The following is a 21,262-nucleotide window of genomic DNA, read 5'->3' on the forward strand; positions in this document are numbered from 1 at the left end:
TACTGATGAATATCACTAAATAGCTGAACAATAAAATATTATTTTATTTGGCTTAAGATGATTATTTTCAGTTCAATTTAAGTGGAATGTCGTGGCCATGGATTTCCCTGTTCTTTTTAGTGTTTATTTCTGCGTATAATTGGGGTATCTTTTTATTTTGGGCAGCATTATGGGTTGAAGCTGTTGCTGCCAATCTTCGGCTCCAAAATTCATTTCCCCACCCATTGCCACCACCCACCCCGCCCCCCACCCCCCCCACACCCCCCACACCCTGAACATCCTAACTTGATTTCACCATTGGCATGATCCAAATGGGAGCCAAAAAGACTGGAATCTAATGCCCCCCAAACGAGCGGGCCGGTGGCGGGTGGTGGGGGGGCATAAAATTGACTGGGAGGCGGGCGCCCATTCCCGACCCCCTTTCGCCCCCGTTGCCAATTTACGTGGGGCTGCAGAAGTGAGAAATGGCCCGCCCGCCCCAGGCCAATCAAGGCCCTTAAGTGGCCAATTAACTGGCACTTAAAGACCTCCGCCCCCCGCCATTGGTATTTTATCCTTGGCTGGCGGGCTGCGGAAGCCTCAAAAAGCCCACCTGATGAAACCAGGCGGCCTTCTTGCGGGCTGTGGGGGGCACCCCCGAAGCCCCAACCGCCCCCAACATACAACACTCCTCCAACCCACCTAACCAACCCCCCCTGCCTTGAAGAGTCCCCGGCGAGGCCCTAAAAACTTACCTTTTTTCCGTTGCTGTCCTTCACCTTCTTTTTTGGCTGGGTGTAGTCCCAGCAGTGGCCACCGCTCCCGGTGACGCTGCTGGAACTAAGAACTACTGGCCTGCTGATTGGCCAGCAGCTCCATTCAGTGGGATCTCCTGCCTCAAGGAGTTGGAAGTCCCACATAAGACCAATTAAGGGGCTGGGGAACGTAAAATCCCAGTCTGGCTCCACAGGCCAGGCGGAGGCGGGCTTGCACCGACTTTTCAGCCGGTGGACGGGGCCTCCCGCCTAACGGAAAATTCCAGTCTGTATTTCTGAACATTATTACAAAATGTATTTCTACGCTGGTGAGGACTTATATTCAGTGCAAACTTGAAAGTAAACAAAAAACATAGATTATTCGACCACCATTAAAACAAAGATGACTGCAGTTAAATCTTCAGCTAATTTTGAAACACATTTTCCTTTATACTAATGTTCAAAACTAGAGGAATCAAAGAAACTGATTTTGTGCACTATTAATGTCTATGAGATGAATAGTACAGAATTGAGGAGGAAAGAGACATGAATAAAATTCAGGAAGATGATGCGGAGAGTTCAAAAATAGGGGATGATATCGATGGTGACAAACTCAGTGAAGAAAATCAGTCAAATCAATTTATGGTGTAAATAAACATGATTGCAAAAAAGTAAAAAGAAATAGAGAAGAGATAAAAAGAGCATAAACGTATATGAGGGCTGGCAGGGTTGCAGTTGGAGTTTTATGCTACACTGCAGAGAAGGACTGAGAATTCTGGATGATCCCTAATTCTCCATCCATGTGAAATGTGTCCTAGTATCTGTTGTACAGTTGCAACATATTAAAATCTGGGTATCTTTTCCTTTACATAGTAATTATTTCTTATTTTTATTAGTGGGTTATCCATTTTATAACATTTTTTAATTCATTCTCGGGATGAGGGTGTCAATAGACAGATTGGCATTTATTGCTCATTCCCAATTGTCCTTGAGGAGGTGATGTTGGGCTGTTTTCTTGAATAGCTGCAGTCTGTGTGATGAAGGTACTCCCAAGGTGCTGTTAGGATTTTGACCCAGCAACAATGAAGGAAAGGTGATATATGTCCAACTTGGGATGATGTATGACTTTTAGGGAAACTTGGAGGTCTTCTTCTTCTTTGGCCTCCTTGGCTCGGGAGATAATGGGTAAGTGCCTGGAGGTGGTCAGTGGTTTGTGAAGCAGCACCTGGAGTGGCTATAAAGGCAAATTCTAGAGTGACTTGGAGGTAATGGTGTTCAAATTGGGGAAAGTATCCATCTGAATAGAGGAGCTTGGAACTGGTCAATAAAGTCTAAAACTGTGCTAACCAATCAACTAAATTAGGAATTAATGGAGCGCTGCATTGGGTGAATTTGAAATTTCACCTCTCTGCCCGAGTTAATCATTGGCTTTTAATTAGGTGACAGAGGTGATCAAATATGATTTGGATTTCAGCAATGTTGCCTTGCTCCTGAACATTGCCAAACATTTTTAACCTGCATTTAAGTATACTCGCAACAAGGTGATACTGACTTTTTTAATATACTGTCCTGTGAATCTGCATATATCATGTACACCAGTAGTCTAGCTCTCTGAGAATCATAAGTACTGAGATTGCTATCTCTCACTTACCAAACATCTGGAGGAAGGACAAGATTTTTCTTTCAAAAAAGTATTTTTTCCTCTTAAAATGTGACTTATTTTAGAAACACTTTTGAAGAAAATGTTAGAAAATATGCAAAAACTGATTAAGAAATTTAAACCAATCATCTGATGTGTTCATGTTGAGATCATGAGCTGTGAAAGCAGCGGCCTTCCGACACGAAAGTGCCGCTGCACAGCCCCCGCGATAATACGCATGTGCTGATTTAAATAGAGGAGGCGGAGCAGCCTTCCCTGATGATGTAGAGGGGGCGGCCACCATGTCCCCGGCAACGGTGTCCAGCGCCATCGCACAGGCGCCGGACACTGTTTTTAAAGGGCCCTTTCCCTTTCCCAACACCCCAAAGCTCTTTTCATTGCCCTATATTAACAAAACTTATTTTATTCCCTACCCGAACGTTCCCCCACAACCTTCTCACATTTGCCCTTCAACCCCTTCCCACCATCCCCACAGCCAATAAAAAGTGTCTTCCCTGCTCCCTCACCCCTCTTGCCCTGATAATTTTATTCCTCCCCCCTCCCCACCTCCAACGGAGTTCCGAAGGCGCACGAGTCACGGCCGGCTGGCTGTAAAATCGGCGTGCGTCCGATTTCATTTGATTCATTTGCATTTCATTAATGCTCATTTAAATATTTAGATGAAGGTCCCACTGCCAAGGGGACTTGGGGCCGCACCAAGGCCTTGCCGCCACCACTAATACTCGGTGGGGCCTTTTTGACATCGGGGGTCGAGGCGGGCCTCTCCCGGCAGAATTTTACAGGCTCCCCCCTTGCCACGACCCTGACGTCAAGGGGTTCATAAAATTCAGCCCAGTGTTTGTGTTGGATTAATTACAAAAATAATGATTAAGCATGGAGGAGATTAGTTTTACTTCAAGGAATGGCTAGTGAATAGATTCAACTGGTTTGGAAGGTAGAATCAATTATTGAGCAAGTTCCATAAGCAGTGAATGGTGGGAGAGTTATGCAGGGGGTAAAAAAGAGAGAATCAGCTTCTATTATATTTCTGTGATATGTACTTTCAGCATTTCCTTTCCAGTACTTTTGACAAGTTATAAATATTTGACTCAGGAGATTCTTCTTCCCACATGCTGTCAGTCACAATAATCTCTGCCTCCTACAGATTATTTTTTAAATGTACAAACCGCTGTAAGTATATAAATAAATACCTGAGACGTTCTGATACGGTAAACTAAATTTCCTTTGGATGAATAAGCTTTGGGAGGTGAACATGTGAACATTTTCCTTTACTTTCTAGCACCAACAGGAAGGAATTATTGAAGATGCTTAGATGAAGTTTTTTTATTCGGTGATGGGATGTGGGCGTCACTGGCTAGGCCAGCATTTATTGCCCCCATCCCTAATTGCCCTTGAAAAGGTGGTGGTGTTATCAAAGGAGCCTTGGCGAGTTGCTGCAGTGCATCTTGCAGATGGTACACACTGCTGCCAATGAGTGTCAGTGGTGAAGGGAGGGAATGTTGAAGGCCTGTGTTTTGATGTAAAACTGGTTGGCAGTAGGAATGATCCATGGCTCAAATTTCCTAAAACTGGTCTCGTCCATGATTTCTGCTCACCAATGCTCTGGAGATGTATTTACAAGAGAGTTTCCTGCGTCATCTTAATTATATACCAATTGGAGGAGTCATTACTGTAAATCCTGTGTAAAATGGATGTAACTTGACTGAAATTAGAATTCAATCTTTGAACACTTCTGCTGAACAATCTGCTGAACACTTCAGGGGCACCAAGGAGAAGCAGGTAAGTAACAATGATCGTCTCAGCTAAGGTTACTGGATGTTTCACAAGCATTTTCTTGCCAATTTTCATGAATATCTATTGCAAGAACAGCTGGCATTTGCAACCAAATAAGACAATAGGGACTGGCACATTGGAAGAGAAGAAGATGCTGCAATTTCACAGACTCTACTCTGTTCAAAGAAATTGATAGCTGGTGACCTAGACTGTTTGAAGCCCATGGCAGAAAACTGTTAGAAATGTCCCTCATGCACAGAGGTGGCACTGGCACTGAGTGACAACTTTTTCACCCCAGAATTGCAGAGCAGTGCCACAAGAAGTTCAACAAGCTCAGCAGGGAAAGCAAGATAACACACCAACCATTTTTTCTTTTCTTTCTTGGTCACCTTTTGTACCAGTACACAGGTCACTCTCTTAAAGCAACATTTAGACAACAACCCTTTCAAAATTCATGCTGGTTAAGGGGATTTTCTAACTTTGCCACTTCTACTATACCCAGCTCCCATAACATTCTTGACTTATATACACAACTCTAAAGCCCCTTCTGCCACTTTAACAAGCTGATAACCCCACATCTCCTATTTTAGCTCTTCAACACGATTTGGCCACCCTCTTCTCTTTCTCCTTAATTCCAAATGGGTAATGCTCACCCATTCTTAACTTCTACCATGAGGGAACCAACAATATAGATAGTGTTACGACTGAGGCGGAAGTAATGCACTGTTAATTTAGTCCCATTACTCCACAGGTCACAGCATATTATTAAACTTTCCCACCTACGGGAAATTAGCCAAATTAAACATTTTATTACCCTACCCAAAATAAAATAACAACAAATTAACTATTTATTAATAAACTAAATCTTAAACAGTACTGAGATAAATCTATGTCTGAAAAAGACTTTCTAACTTCCTCCTAACCCTCATGCATACACACATACATTCAAAAACCAATGGTTAACCGGTTCCAAAAAGATGTCTTAAATTAGAGCCGTTTCTTAGCAATAGATAAATAGCTGGGTTGTAAGTCCTGGTGGGTTATGGTCTTGGTTCAGTGAGGTATCCCTGAGTCAAATAGTCAGATGCCACTCGAAGACTCCAGGCGAGTTTAATGAGCAGTCTGTAATGGAATAAAAGCAAAATACTACAGATGCTGGAAATCTGAAATAAAAACAAGAAATGCTGAGATACGCAGCAGGTGTGGCAGCATCTGTGGAGAGAGAAGCAGAGTTAATGTTTCAGGTTAGTGACCCTTCATGGGTGGCACAGTGGCGCAGTGGTTAGCACTGCAGCCTCACAGCTCCAGGGACCCGGGTTCGAATCTGGGTACTGCCTGTGTGGAGTTTGCAAGTTCTCCCTGTGTCTGCGTGGGTTTTCTCCGGGTGCTCCGGTTTCCTCCCACTTGCCAAAGACTTGCAGGTTGATAGGTTAATTGGCCATTATAAAAAAAAATTGCCCCTAGTATAGGTAGGTGGTAGGGAAATATATAGGGACAGGTGGGGATGTGGTAGGAATATGGGATTAGTATAAATGGTTGGTTGATGGTCGGCACAGACTCGGTGGGCCGAAGGGCCTGTTTCAGTGCTGTATCTCTGAAAAAAAACGGATAAATGTTAGAATGTAAAAGGTTTTAAGCAAGCAAAGCGAGGGTGGGGCAAGAGATAATAAAAGAGGTGTTGACAGGACAAGGTCACAGAGAATAATCAACCAGAAGGGAATGGAGCAAAGGCAAACGGTATGTTAATGGTGTGGTGAAAGACAAAGCATTAGTACAGAGAGTGTGTTAATTGACAGAAAAATGAACAGCCCTGGCCCCAAGCACAAACATGAAAATAAAACCAGTGGATAGGCACAGTAGAAACAAACTAAAATCAAATAAAAAAGAAAAAATAACTAAAAATTTAAAAACAATTTAAAAAGGGGGCCCGTCATGCTCTGAAATGGATAGGTCTGTAATGGATAGGTGTTCACGGCGCTTCGGCTGCAGTAGGTGTCACACAATTATTTTAACAAAGAGTATCACAACAGGTCTATTTAGATATTTGAATTAGCAGTCTATCAGTAGGAACTTTACTGAATTTCCAGAGCTCCTAGAAATACAAAAGACAACAGAAAGTCACTCATGAGGTAGAGACTTCTTAGAGAAAGGAGTAAAAAGGAATTTTCTATCTCCAATAATGCACAGATTCCTTTCCAGGTTTTTTTTTGCCTCTTTAGGCAAAACACAGCCTGTAGGCCAATGTAGATTTTCTGCTGAGAGAGAGACAAATCCTTCCTTCCTTCAAGGAGCGCATACTTTGCTGGTCTGCTAGATCAAACCAGTTCTAGTCTTTACACACAGTCAAACTGATATAATATGGTATGTGACTGCATCTCTCTTGCTGTTGCTTAGGAACCTGCTTGTAGCTCGCATACACTGTTCTTTGGGAATATTAAAAAAAAACCTGCTCTCAGTCTTAAAGGCACACAGACCCCTTTTAGTTTTTAAACAGAGAGAAAAAAAAACACTTCCATGACAGTAGAATGAAGAATGAGGTTCTGCAGAGGGACTTTGAGGAACTGGGTTCTACATTAATAAGCAGAACCTCAAGGGTAATAATCTCTGGATTTCTACCAGAGCCATGCGCAAATTGGCATAGGCTCAAGCAAATTAGAGAATTAAATGTGTAGCTCAAAGAATGGTGTGGGAAGAAGAGGTTTCAATTCATGAAGCATGAGCACCAGTACTAGAGAAAGAGGGAGCTGTTCCATTAGGATGGAATCCACTTAAGCCGGTCTGGGATCAGCATCCTGGTGTATTGTATAACTTGGGCTGTGGATTGTGCTTTAAACTGAAAGGTGGGCCAGAATTTTATGTTGGGTGGGAGGCCCCGCCCATCGGCCAAAAAGTCAGTGGCGAGCCCACCTCCGCCGGGCCTGGGGAGCCATGACAGGATTTTACGCTCCCCAGGCCCTTAATTAGACTTGGTCAGGACTTCCACCTCTCTGAATCAGGAAATCCCACCTCCATGCTCCAATCAGCAAGCTGGTAGCTCTCAGTCCCAGCAGCGCCACCTGGAGCGGTGGACATTGCTGGGACTGCACCCAGCCAAAAGCAGGATTGTGGACGACAGCACCAGAAGAAAGGTAAGTTGTGTGGCCTCACCGGGGACAATCGGCCGAGCCCCAGGTGGTGTGGTGGGGCAGGGGGGTTGTTACTGGGAACTTTATTTCAGTGGGGGTGGTTGGGGCTTCATCGGGTGGCCCTCAGTGGGGCACAGGGTGAATATCAGGAGGGCCCCTCCCAACCCTCCTGTCAGGCCTAAGGTGCCCGCTGGTTGTGGTAAAAACCAGCGGTGGCGGGAGGAGACCCTTAAGTGGCAGTTAAGTGGCCTGGGGTGGGCGGGCTGTTTCTCGCTTCCCCTGGTAAAATTGCAGCGAGGGTGGGAAGGCGTCGGGAAGGGCACCACCCCCGCCCTCCCACCCCACACCTCCCATTCAATTTTACAACCCGCTCACCAGCAGCCAGCTCCTGTGGGAGGTGTAAAATTCCGGCCGAGGAGAGGGGTCAGGCGAAGGGAAATTTAGAAATCTAAAGAGAAAAGTTGAGGAAATAGAGCAGTGTAGTGATTGGGTAAAGCGAAACAGAGTGGAACAGGAAGAGGCAGAGACTTTAATGGTAATAGTGCATCAGCTAATAAGGTCCATGCAAAGAATAGTGGTAAAAAATTAAAGTAAAGGCTCTTTATCTGAATGTATGAAGCACTCCAAACAAGAAAAATGAACTAGTGGCACAAATGGAGATAAATAGAGACATGGGGCTGTGTTTTAAGGCCACCGAAGTAGGTGGCGGACATAAAAAAATGTGCACCGTGCGCACGGGCGCCATGTCACGTAGCGCCGTGATTTCAAACGCGGTGGCTCATTTGCATGGCCGCAGCGCCTGCCCTCTGCGATGATGTGGAGGGGACGGATGAGCTGTCGCCGGCAGGCACAGGCGCCATTTTTAAAGGGCTTATAGCCCTCAATGGAGATTTAAACATTAAAGGACCAGGTCAGTTCAATGACTAAAAAAAAGACTTAAATTACTGTTAAATTAATTTTCTCACCCCCACACCCCCCACACACAATGGCGATTCAAAACATTCCTGATCTTTTCCCCCCTGGAATTTATTTATTAAGAATTTGACCATCCCCCCACTGCCCACCAATTTTGGCACCTTTGCCCTTTACCACTTCCCATCTATCCCCCCAATCAATCTGCAGCGACGTCACGCTACTCCCTGCCTCCCGCACCGTGAATTGAGCCCATACACTCTGGAGTTCAGAAGAATGAGAGGTGATTTCATTGAAGCATACACGATTCTAAAGGGGCCTGAGAGATTGTTTTCTCTGGCTGGGGAATCAGATTTTTGGTCTCTTAGGGAAAAGGGATATGGGGAGCTGGCAAGAAAGTGGCTTTGAGACAGAAGACTTTCTTTGGCCTCCTTGTCTCGAGAGAAAGCGCCTGGAGGTGGTCAGTGGTTTGTGGAGTAGCGCCTGGAGTGGCTATAAAGGCCAATTCTAGAGTGACAGACTCTTCCACAGGTGCTGCAGAAAAATTTGTTTGTCGGGGCTGTTACACGGTTGGCTCTGCCCTTGCGCTTCTGTCTTTTTTCCTGCCAACTGCTAAGTCTCTTCGACTCGCCACACTTTAGCCCCACCATTGTGGCTACCTGCCAGCTCTGGCGATCGCTGGCAACTGACTCCCATGACGTGTGATCAATGTCACAGTGCGCCATTTTCCCACACTCTCTTGGCCAGTCTGGAAATAGCAGTGGAAGCCTTTCCCATGCGCTTGTTGATTTCTGCATCGAGAGACAGGTTACTGGTGATAGTTGAGCCTAGGTAGGTGAACTCTTGAACCACTTCCAGAACGTGGTCGCCGATATTGATGGATGGAGCATTTCTGACGTCCTGCCCCATGATGTTCATTTTCTTGAGGCTGATGGTCAGGCCAAATTCGTTGCAGGCAGCCGCAAACCTGTCGATGAGACTCTGCAGACACTCTTCAGTGTGAGATGTTAAAGCAGCATCGTCAGAAAAGAGGAGTTCCCTGATGAGGACTTTCCGTACTTTGGTCTTCACTCTTAGACGGGCAAGGTTGGACAACCTGCCACCTGATCTTGTGTGGAGGAAAATTCCTTCTTCTGAAGACTTGAACGCATTTGAGAGCAGCAGGGAGAAGAAAATCCCAAACAGTGTGGGTGCGAAAACACAGCCCTGTTTCACACCACTCAGGATAGGAAAGGGGTCTGATGAGGCACTGCTGTGCTGAATTGTGCCTTTCATATTGTCATGGAATGAGGTGATGATACTTAGTAGCTTTGGTGGACATCCGATCTTTTCTAGTAGTCTGAAGAGACCACGTCTGCTGACGAGATCAAAGGCTTTGGTGAGATCAATGAAAGCAATGTAGAGGGGCACCGGTTATTCGCAGCATTTCTCTGTATCTGACGAAGGGAGAACAGCATGTCAATGGTTGATCTCTCTGCACGAAAGCCACACTGTGCCTCAGGGTAGACGCGCTCGGCCAGCTTCTGGAGCCTGTTTACAGCGACTCGAGCAAAGACTTTCCCCACTATGCTGAGCAGGGAGATTCCACGGTAGTTGTTGCAGTCACCGCGGTCACCTTTGTTTTTATAGAGGGTGATGATGTTGGCATCGCGCATGTCCTGATGTACTGCTCCCTCGTCCCAGCACAGGCAAAGCAGTTCATGTAGTGCTGAGAGTATAGCAGGCTTGGCACTCTTGATTATTTCAGGGGTAATGCTGTCCTTCCCAGGGGCTTTTCCGCTGGCTAGAGAATCAATGGCATCACTGAGTTCCGATTTTGTTGGCTGTAAGTCCAGCTCATCCATGACTGGTAGAGGCTGGGCTGCATTGAGGGCGGTCTCAGTGACAACATTCTCCCTGGAGTACAGTTCAAGGTAGTGCTCAACCCAGCGGTCCATTTGCTTGCGTTGGTCAATGATTGTGTCCCCTGATTTAGATTTGAGGGGGGTGATCTTCTTGATGGTTGGCCCAAAAGCTCTCAGAATGCCATCATACATTCCTCTGATGTTTCCGGTGTCTGAGGCCAGCTGAATATGACTGCATAGGTGTTGCCAGTAGTCATTTGCGCAGCGCCTGGCTGTTCTTTGTGCAGTGCTTCTGGCTGCTTTAAGTGCTACGGATGTTAACTCGCTGGGGGCTTTCTTGTAGTTCAACAGAAGACCAGCCATGATCTTATTGAATGGGGAGTAGGCTCGAGGGGCCATTTCTTATGTTCTAATGCTTTTATATTCTTATTTCCTTATAAATAAGGACAATGATGAAGAGCAAGATAAAAACAGACTGGAGACTATTTTTCCTGTACAGATCTCCTGCCACGTGCTCCTCTGCCTCAAACCCTTTCCTGGTACTGCCTGTGTGGAGTTTGCAAGTTCTCCCTGTGTCTGCGTGGGTTTCCTCCGGGTGCTCCGGTTTCCTCCCACATGCCAAAGACTTGCAGGTTGATAGGTAAATTGGCCATTAGAAATTGCCCCTAGTATAGGTAGGTGGTAGGGAAAATATAGGGACAGGTGGGGATGTGGTAGGAATATGGGATTAGTGTAGGATTAGTATAAATGGGTGGTTGATGGTCGGCACAGACTCGGTGGGCCGAAGGGCCTGTTTCAGTGCTGTATCTCTAAACTAAACTAAACTAAACTCACCATCTGCATCACTTTCTTCATCAATCCCAGGCATCAACTCAGATATTTTCACCCAGTGACAATTAAATTGTGTTAGTGAGAAAATTTGACAATGGAGTGACAATGTAATTGTAAAATGTTAAAAAAAAATTTCCCTTTGGGAATCTTTGGGGGATTAGGCCCCTGTCCTGGCCTGGAGGTCCAAGTGGGTCCCTTTCCACTTCTATCAGCCAAGTACATCTAGTGTGACCAGGCTTACCTGTGCCAATGAATTGGTGATGGGGGGAGCTAGGGGTGTGGAGTCAGGGCTGATTCCTGGATATATAACTGTGTTCTCTGATAGTCTTTGTGTTATAGCTGGTCTAGAAAGGGGTGATGGAAGTGAGGCAGGCACAAGCCAATCCCTGGTAGTATGTTCCCCAACTGTCTGGGGTGGCTTATGTACCAGTTTGCATGATATCTAATTTTCAGGAATTGAAAAGAGAAAGGCGTCCACTCCCTCAAAAGAATCATCCTTAGTGTAGGAAATGGACTAAATTGATTTAATATCTTTCACAGAATGAACCCCTTAAGTAATCTAAATCTTTCTCCTAACATGCATGGTCGTGTATGACATTGGTGCTCTTAAATTTGTGCATCCTTCTGGGGTCTGGAGCATCCTTGCAGGTGGATGTGAAGTGTGTGGCTGTGCTAGCTGTAATCAGTTTTGTAAAATTACGAAGATCCTCAGGCATTTATTTATCCTTTATTCTTGTGTAGCAATTTCTCTTGTTAAGTGTTTCTCAGCCTCAAAATATACTGTTTGCTTCATACTATATTTATTATTAAAACTGCTAAAAAAATAAATCACTTAAAAAGATGAAAGCATGAAAATCACAAAGTAAAAAATCTGTTCATGAGGATTTCTTATGCAGGTGGCCATTAAACAGATTTGCTGGCAGTTTACAAAGTCATTAACAGCAATAGCAAATCTATTTTGTTTAGCATTGTGTTCAACCCCAATCATCTGTCATCCATTACTTGCAACCATTTATCTTTAGCTACTGCAGACCAATAGCATACTTAACTGCAATCATAGTATAAAATGAAGTGGCCTTTTACCTAACATTGAAGCAAAATCAGTGTGTTCATTATATGTCAGTGCCATCCTTCTTCGAGCAGCCAAACAAAGGCCTCTGGGTTTATGCTGTCACACATTTGAGAAATAACCAGACCACCAGTTATTGGGGATGGTATGCCATATGTTTAGTCTCTCCATTTTTTTCAAATGAAATGAATGTTATATATTAATATATGCTGTAAGTGATTATTATTTTGTCTTGGTCATTTTGTTTTATCGATGTGAATCTTCAACATGTATGCAGAGAGCGTCAGTCTATCATTTTGATAAAATGTTGTAATTCTGTTCATGAACACAGAAGTAGATTTTATTTAATGCTACGGTGTAAGTATTTGACACATGATTCTTATGCTATTTAATTAGATATGAAATGTTGGTATTAAAAAGATTCTGCTTGTTACAATTCATTTGATAATAGCTATTTCAGTACTTAAAGCTACACTTACAGTAAATATATAATGGTCATTATCATTTGACAGGTTGAAAATTATTGTGAATGATGCTATCATATGAATGTTTGAGGTATTTGTATCAAATTCCGTCCTTTGCTATTTTAATGGAGACGTTAACCTGTTTATTTTTAATGGATTATATACACATTGAAATAGAGAGGAATTTGAAATGAATACAAATGTGTTTTATATGATAACACTGCTCCCAGTCATTTCTCGGCTAATGCTACACTCATAAAAGACATTAATAATGATTTGGTACATCATACATTTGATTAAACATGGATGACTGTATTCACTTTATTCTGATACTGTTCTTTGTTTATGATGTGAGTTATGGTTAGCAGATTATTCCATATAATATTTTCTTTATTGTTTAGTGATTGCCTTCCATGCAGTAGATCCTTGGAGCAGCTAAATTCAGATTCTTTACTTTCCATGATTTTCAAGTTCTTTGCTTGCATTCATTTACATTTTATAAGGCCAGATGCTCCAAATAAAATGCTTTTGGGACCTTGGAGCATTAATTTCCTGTCAGAAAAAATCTCCTCTGACTCTGTGTCTCTGTCTCATACACAGCCACAATATTAAGGCTGTTTACAGCATAGTGTAAACATTGAGATTCCGACCATGTAACCTCCTGCTTACGAAAGTCGCCTATTTCCACCTCAGTAAAGTTGCCTATCTTGGCCCATCCCACAGGAAGCCCTTCCCTCTTTCTGCCAATCTTCCTCTACCAATTGCAATCATGGGAAACCATTGAATCTCATACACATCGCATAAATGTCCACAGGCAGCTGCTGCTATTGCTGGCGTCGGACAGCCTGCCCCCTCCATGTCATTGGGGATTGGGGGTGAGCGGGCCGCCTGGGTTATTTAAATGAGCCGCCAGGTGGGAGATCGCCGCAGCTCTGCAATGTGGCGGGCCGCCATTTTTTGAGCCCACCGCAAAGAGCAGCGGCAGGCCCTTAAAATCCAGCTCAGTGATCTGGATTTGGGTCTAACAGGGTTGATATTAAAATTGTCTGATTATATCAAAGTGGAAGGAGGAATGCAGGACAGTAGCAGCAGACTGAGGGTAGACTTGCTAGAGGTCTTTAAAATGAGGAAAGGGTTTGATAGGGGAGATGTAGAGAAAATATTTCCACTTTGGGGCAAGACCAGAACTAGGGATCATGAATATAAGATAGTCACTAAAAATCTAAAGGGAATTCAAGATAAACTTCTTTACCCAGAGAGTGGTTAGAATGTGGAACTCACCACCACAAGGCGACTAACATAGATGCATTTAAGAGGAAGCTAAATAATCACATGAGGGAGAAAGGTATAGAAGGATATATTGACAGGATTAGATGAAGAAGATTGGGAGGAGTCTTGTGTGGAGCATAAACACCAGCATGGATCTATTGGCCTGTTTCTGTGCTCTTAAGTACTTTGCAATACCACAACGGGATATTAATACTTTGGGAGTACTGGCAGATTCAATTTAACAAAGAAAAATGTGAGATTATGCAAAAATAAAGAATGGAAATATACCTTAAATAATTTCTCAATAAAGTAGAGGAGCAAGGGGATCTCAGTGTGCAGACTTTTTTTTAACTCTTTCACATGTGGGCACCGTTGGCTAGGTCAGTATTTATTGCCCATCCCTAATTGTCCTTGAGAAGTTGGTGATAAGCCGCCTTCTTGAACTGTTTTAAAAGTGGACAGGCAGGTTAAAAATATCTTTAAGAAAGAAAATTGGATTTTGGACTTTATTTTGAGAGGGATTGACTACAAATATGAAGAGATTGTGATGATTGTAGAAAATGATGTTTAGGCCATGTCTGGAACATTCTCAATATAGGAGGGAAAAGAGAATCCTGGAAAAGATTTATCAGGATGGTAGCAGGGATATGGGGTATGAATGACAAGGAAAAGGTAGAGCAGCCTGAGCTACATTCTCTGGAATTGGGAAGATTGAGGGGGAATTTATTGGAAACATTTCCACCTACCCCTGATAACCTTCCGCCCCCTTGCTTATCAAGAATCTATCTACCTCTGCCTTAAAAATATTTAAAGACTCTGCTTCCACTGCCTTTTGAGGAAGAGAGTTCCAAAGACTCACGACCCTCTGAGAGAAAGAATTTCTTCTCATCTCTGTCTTAAATGGGTGACCCCTTATTTTTAAACAGTGACCCATAGTTCTAGATTCTTCCACAAGGGGAAACATCCTTTCCACATCCACCCTGTCAAGACTCCTCAAGACCTTATATGTTTCAATCAAGTCGCCTCTTACTCTTCTAAATTCCAGCATGATGTCAAGAAACATCTGAGAGCTGTTCCAGTACAGCTACAACACTGGCATCTACCTGGCAATGTGGAAAATTGCCCAGGTATGTCCTGTGCACAAAAGCAAGACAAATCCAACCTGACCAATTACCATCCTATCAGTCTTTTTTTTAATTCATTCATGGGATGTTGGCGTCACTGGCCAGGCCAGCATTTATTGTCCATCCCTAATTGCCCTTGAGTGATGAGCTGCCTTCTTGAACCGCTGCAGTCCATTTGGGATAGGTATACCCACAGTGCCGTTAGGAAGGGAGTTCCAGAATTTTGACCCAGCAACAGTGAAGGAATGGCGATATAGTTCCAAGTCAGGATGGTGTGTGCCTTGGAGGGGAACTTGCAGGTGGTGGTGCTCGCATGTATTTGCTGCCCTTGTCCTTCTAGTTGGTAGAGGTCGCGGGCTTGGAAGTTGCTGTCTAAGGAGCCTTGGTGCAGTGCTGCAGTGCATCTTGTGGATGGTACACACTGCTGCCACTGTGCGTCGGTGATGGAGGGAGTGGATGTTTGTAGATGGAGTGCCAATCAAGCGAGCTGCTTTGTCCTGGATGGTGTCGAGCTTCTTGAGTGTTGTTGGAGCTGTACCCATCCAGGTAAGTGGAGAGTATTCCATCACACTCCTGACTTGTGCCTTGTAGATGGTGGACAGGCTTTGGGGAGTCAGGAGGTGAGTTACTCGCCTCAGGATCTCTAGCCTCTGACCTGCTCTTATAGCTATGGTATTTATATGGCTATTGCAGTTCAGTTTCTGGTCAATGGTAGCCCCTAGGATGTTGATAGTGGGGGATTCAGCGATGGTAATGCCATTGAATGTCAAGGGGAGATGGTTAGATCCACTCTTGTTGGAGATGGTCATTGTCTGGCACTTGTGTGGCATGAATGTTACTTGCCACTTATCAGCCCAAGCCTGATATTGTCCAGGTCTTGCTGCATTTCTGCACAGACTGCTTCAGTATCTGAGGAGTCACGAACGGTGCTGAACATTGTGCAATCATCAGCGAACATCCCCACTTCTGACCTTATGATTGAAGGAAGGTCATTGATGAAGCAGTTAAAGATGGTTGGACCTAGGACATTACCCTGAGGAACTCCTGCAGTGATGTCCTGGAGCTCAGATGATTGACATCCAACAACCACAACCATCTTCCTTTGCGCTAAGTATGACTCCAGCCAGGGGAGCGATTTCCCCCTGATTCCCATTGACCTCAGTTTTGCTAGGGCTCCTTGATGCCATACATGGTCAAATGCTGCCTTGATGTCAAGGGCATTCACTCTCACCTCACCTCTTGAGTTCAGCTCTTTTGTCCATGTTTGAACCAAGGCTGTAATGAGGTCAGGAGCTGAGTGGCCCTGACAGAACCCAAACTGAGCGTTACTGAGCAGGTTATTGCTTGATGGCACTGTTGATGACACCTTCCATCACTTTACTGATGATTGAGAGTAGTCTGATAGGGCGGTAATTGGCCGGGTTGGACTTGTCCTGCTTTTTGTGTCCAGGACATACCTGGGCAATTTTCCACATTGCAGGGTAGATGCCAGTGTTGTAGCTGTACTGGAACAGCTTGGCACGGGGCGCGGCAAGTTCTGGAGCACAGGTCTTCAGTACTATTGCTGGAATATTGTCAGGGCCCATAGCTTTTGCAGTATCCAGTGCCTTCAGTCGTTTCTTGATATCACGCGGAGTGAATCGAATTGGCTGAAGGCATCTATGATGCTGGGGACTTCAGGAGGCGTCTACTCCCGATCATCAGCAAAGTGATGGAAGGGGTCGTTAGCAGTGCTATCAAGCGGCATTTGCTTAGCAATAACCTGCTCAGTGATGCTCAGTTTGGGTTCTGCCAGGTCCATTCAGCTCCTGACCTCATTACAGCCTTGGTTCAAACATGGACAAAAGAGCTTAACTCCAGAGGTAAGGTGAGAGTGACTGACCTTGACTTCAAGGCAGTGTTTGACCGAGTATGGTATCAAGGAGCCCTAGCAAAACTGGAGTCAATGGAAATCAGGAGGAAAACTCTCCACTATAACTAGTGAAATGCCACAGGGATCAGTGCTGGGTCCTCAACTATTTACAATTTATATCAATGACTTAGATGAATGAACCAAATGCATGGTAGCTAATTTTGCCGATGACACCAAGATAGGAAGGAAAGTAGGTTGTCAAGAGGAGATAAAGAGTCTACAAAGGGATATAGATAGATGAAGTGTATATAGATAGATTAAATGAGTGGGCACAAATCTGGCAGATGGAGTATAATGTAGGAAAATGTGAACTTGTCCACTTTGGCAGGAAGAATAGAAAAGCAGTATACTATTTAAATGGAGAGAGATTGCAGAACTCGGTGGTACAGAGGGATTTGGGTGTCCTGGTACATAAATCACAAAAGGTTGGTATGCAGGTACAGCAAGTGATTAGGGAGGCAAACAGAATGTTGGCGTTTATTGCAAGGGGAATCGAGTATAAAAGTAGGGAAGTTTTACTGCAGCTGTACAGGACCTTGGTAAGACCTCATCTGGAGTACTGTGTACAGTTTTGGTCATTGTACTTGAAAAAGAACATAATTACATTAGACGCAGTTCAGAGAAGGTCATTCAACTAAGCCCGGTGTTACGAGAGTTTCTATTTTTTGTTAAAACTTGAGAAGCTATGTGCTGAATTTTATTAGCTCACCGTGCTGTGAAAGTGGCCGCCTTCCGACACGGAAGTGCCGCAGCACAGACCCCACGATATTACATGCGGGGGCTGGTTTAAATGGAGGAGGCGGAGCAGCCACCCCTGATGACGTAGAGGCGGCGGCGGCTGCGTCCCTAGTAATGGCGTCCGGCGCCACTGCACAGGGCTTTTTAAAGGGCTTCAAGCCCTTAGCAAAAATTTACATTTTTAAAAGGATATAAGATTTCATTTGTTTTTATTAAATAATTAGAAGATGGAGGTCCTTTCCCAATCTTCCCCCAAGGTCTTTTCATTGCCCTATATTCAGAAAACTTATTTTATTCCCGACCCGAACATCCCCCCCCAACCTTCTCACATTTGCCCTTCAACCCTTTCCCACCATCCCCATAGCCAATAAAAAGTGTTTTCCTCACTCCCCCATCCCTCCCGCACTGATAATTTTATTCCTCCCCACTTCCCACCTGCGTCTCGCCTCAGAACTCCAACATAGATACGAAGGCATGCGAGTCGCGGCTGGTTGGCCGTAAAATTGGCATGGGACGGCCATTGTCGGCGGGTATGCTAATTGACATTTTAGTAATGCTCATTTAAATATTTAGATGAAGGCCCCGCCACCAAGTGACAGGGGAGCCGCAACGAGGCCTTGCCACCGCCATTAATATCCGGTGGGGCTTCCCGGCATCGTGGGTCAAGGCAAGCCACTTCCGTTAGCATTTTAAGGACCTCCCCCGCTACGACCCACAGTGTCGAGGGGCTGTTAAAATTCAGCTCTTTATTTTAAAACTGAAGAGGCTGAACTTTGGGTGTTTTTCTTAAAAGGAAGGTCAACAGAAGGTTGACCAATAAACAAATCTTACTGGAAAGAATCTGATGGCAAATAACCCAGCAGGGGGTTATTGTTCATGACTATTAAAACAATGTTTACATGGGAATGACAAACCAAGATTTATGGCTGTCATACAAACTTGCCTTTGGAAAGATTTTTGTTTCATTTTGAACTGTTAAATAAGCCAGTGGGTGTTTGGCCAAGAACAGAAAGAAGTTTGCTTCCTGAACTGCCAGGAGAAGACAGCTGATATCTCTGTCTCTTTGAAGACTCCCTGCATCAAGATTTCTGTTGCCTCCTGTATTTGAAGAAACCCTGAATGGTTGCAAAAACCTTGTATCTTTGAAAGAACTTTGCATCGAATGTGTGAGAATTGAAACTTTTATTGCTGCACACATGACTTAAGACTTATGTGAAGCCTTCTGTAGCTGCATCTCTAGAAAGCCTACCCAGACTGTTCATCAACATTGCCTGGAAAGAACTGCTCTCGGAAGATTCCTAATGGCAGCCACCTATTCGCCTTTGGGACACCTCCCCAAAACAAAGGATTTCCATACCATCTCTTCAGTCTCAGATTTTTTTATTCCTTCTATTTCTTTATAACAGCTGTAAACAAAAATCCCTTTTGTTTCCCGGTTAACTGGTTTTGTATGCATATGTGTGTGCATGAGGGCTAGGATAAAATAAAGGGTTTTAACATTTCGATTCATGTTTATGTTTACTTCATTATTGGTTAAGACTTGGTTTATAATAAACAGATAGTTTTGTTGTTTATTAAAGAAACATGGTTAGTGTACTTTATTCTGGGGAAAAATAAGAGTATCTGATTGATGGTTTCGGTAAGTGGAAAAATTTAAATAGATGTTTTGCCCTGTGCAGAAGTGGAACTGAATTAATAGTGCACTACTGCCGCCTTGGTATTAACACTGGGGATGAAGGGCTTATCGTATGAAGAAAGGTTGAATGGGCTGGGCCTATACCGATTGGAGTTTAGAAGAATGAAAGGTGATCTTACTGAAGCATATAAGATCCTGAGGAGACTTGATAGAGTGCATGCTGGGAGGATGTTTCCTATTGTGGGGGAAAATTAGAACTAGGGAACACAATTTAAGAATAATAGGTCTCCCTTTTAAGATGGAGATGAAGCAAAATTATTTTTCTCGAAGGGTCTTTAGTCTGTGGAATTCTCTTCTCCAGAAAGCAGTGGAGGCTGGGTCATTGAACTTAGTCAAGGCTGAGCTAGGTAGATTTTTGACAGACAAGGGAGTCAAGAGTTATGGAGGGGGCAGACAGGAAGGTGGAGTTGAGACCACAACCATATCAGCCATGATCTTATCGAATGGTGGAGCAGGTTCGAAGGGATGAATGGCCTACTCCTGCTCCTAAGTCCTATGTTCCTAAGCAGCCCTAGCAAAATTAAAGTCAATGGGAATCAGAGGAAATCCTCTCCACTGGTTCGAGTCATAGCTAATACAAAGGAAGATGATTGTGGTTGTTGGATGTCAATCATCTCAGCCCCAGGATGTCACTGCAGGAGTTTCTCAGGGTAGTTTCCGAGGCTCAACCATCTTCAGCTGCTTCACCAATGACCTTCTCTCCAACATAAGGTCAGAAATGGTGATTATGGCTGATGATTGTACAGTGTGAACCAGTGTGAACACAAAGGCCCAGGCTAGTGCTCTGGGGACATGAGTTCGAATCCCACCAAAGCAGATGTTGAAATTTCAATTCAATTAGTAAATCCAGAATTAAAAAAGCTAGACTAATGGTGACCATGAAACCATTGTTGATTGTTGTAAAAACCCATCTGGTTCACTAATGTCCTTTAGGGAAGGAAATCTGCCGTCCTTACCTGGTCGGCCTACATGTGACTCCAGACCCACAGCAATGTGGTTGACTCTTAAAATGCCCTTTGAAATGGCCTAGCAAGCCATTCAGTTCAAGGGCAATTAGAGATGGGCCATAAACACTGGTCTTGCCAGTGATGCTCACATCCCATAAATGAATTTTTAAAATCCTATTTACGTTAAGATTTTGATCGATATTCAATGTTATCCTTTATTTCTATAGCATAATTAATACCCCATCAAAGTTAATTTGTAGACAGACCTGTATTGGGGTGAGAGAACAAAGTCTGTTTTAACCTGATTTCAAGTTCTAATATTAGTGACAGTATAATAAATCAATCGAATATTTCGAAAAACATGTTGATTAAAGTTTCTTAATACACAGAGACATCTCTCTGCATGAGGAACACTACAGAAATAGAAATTGTTCTTGTATTTAGTTGATGCAGAGCCATTTTATACAGAACAGATAGCGGGTAAATTTCTTCAGAGTGTATTACACAACTGTTGCACATTTTAGAAGGAAAGTACTCCTGTAGGTGGTCTGTGGAGGGAGTTCTACATGGCCTTCCTGGGTCTACTCATCTGCAATCTCATAGGTATAATCCTTGCTGTAAAATGTGTGTAAATAGCCAAATTGCATGAAACCCTGCACTCTTCAACAGCAGTCTCGGTGACAGCCAGGGTAGAAAGGAACAGTGCTTGGTTCTTTCACATCACTCTCAAATAACTTCACTGAATATCTTATCAATATTTCTATTACTATATGTACAGAATATTTACCACTCAATGGCTACCTGGACTGAGACTGTCCCTTTCAGAAGAAGAAAACACATTACAAATACAGACCTCTGAGTTTTCCTGGAAGGGACTGAAGGCGGGAGGCACAGACTGCTGGCTGTGGGTTCCACCAAATTTGCCAGGAATGTAACTCTTGCAGCCTGGAGGGAGGTGGCACTCGCAAGCAGTACCAACTTCTTCACCTTCAGGACTGAATGGTAAACACTGGACACTATTTGCTTTTCTTCCTTGCCCACATTGAACCTCTACCTCAACACACTCTTAAAACAAACTTGTGCAAGTGATCCTTTATTCTGTTTAAGGATGGCTCTAAATTTGCATCCTGCACTATAGCTTCTCAGCTCCACTAATACCACTGA

The sequence above is a fragment of the Heterodontus francisci genome, chromosome 7, assembly GCF_036365525.1.
Source record: "Heterodontus francisci isolate sHetFra1 chromosome 7, sHetFra1.hap1, whole genome shotgun sequence".
Taxonomy (NCBI): domain Eukaryota; kingdom Metazoa; phylum Chordata; class Chondrichthyes; order Heterodontiformes; family Heterodontidae; genus Heterodontus; species Heterodontus francisci.